Genomic DNA, 521 nt, shown 5'->3' with positions numbered 1-521 from the left:
GGCTCCGGGTGGGTGTTGGCTGCTGGCACTGCCCACTATTAAAATACATAATCGGCTTGCCTTTGAGAGCGTTTTACTGCACATGCAAAACAGTAACTAGTTCTGTAAGTTTAATAGTTCGAGGTTTTTTTTTTTCCCAAGCGTTAAAAGAATTAGATGAAGACACTGCAGAATCACAGAATCAACAAGGTTGGAAAAGACCTCTGTGATCATTAAATCCAAACTACGACTAAATACTACCGTGTTAAACAGACCATGACACTCAGTGCCACGTCCAGTATTTTCTTGAACACCTCCAGGGGCAGTGACTCCACCTGGACAGCCCATTCCACTGTCTAATCACCTTTTCTGTGAAGAATTTCATCCTCATGTCTAACCTAAACCTCCCCTGGTGCAGCTAAAGACTGCATTAGTTTCACTTTTGTAGAGTACTCGTCATTGGTGTCACTGTATTGTTCCCCAAATTTGACACATATCCAGACTGTGAGCTTTTTTATTAATATTCAGTAGGGAATACACTG

This window comes from Geospiza fortis, unplaced genomic scaffold (genome assembly GCF_000277835.1).
Source record: "Geospiza fortis unplaced genomic scaffold, GeoFor_1.0 scaffold318, whole genome shotgun sequence".
NCBI lineage: Eukaryota > Metazoa > Chordata > Aves > Passeriformes > Thraupidae > Geospiza > Geospiza fortis.
This window is presented reverse-complemented; position numbering follows the sequence as displayed.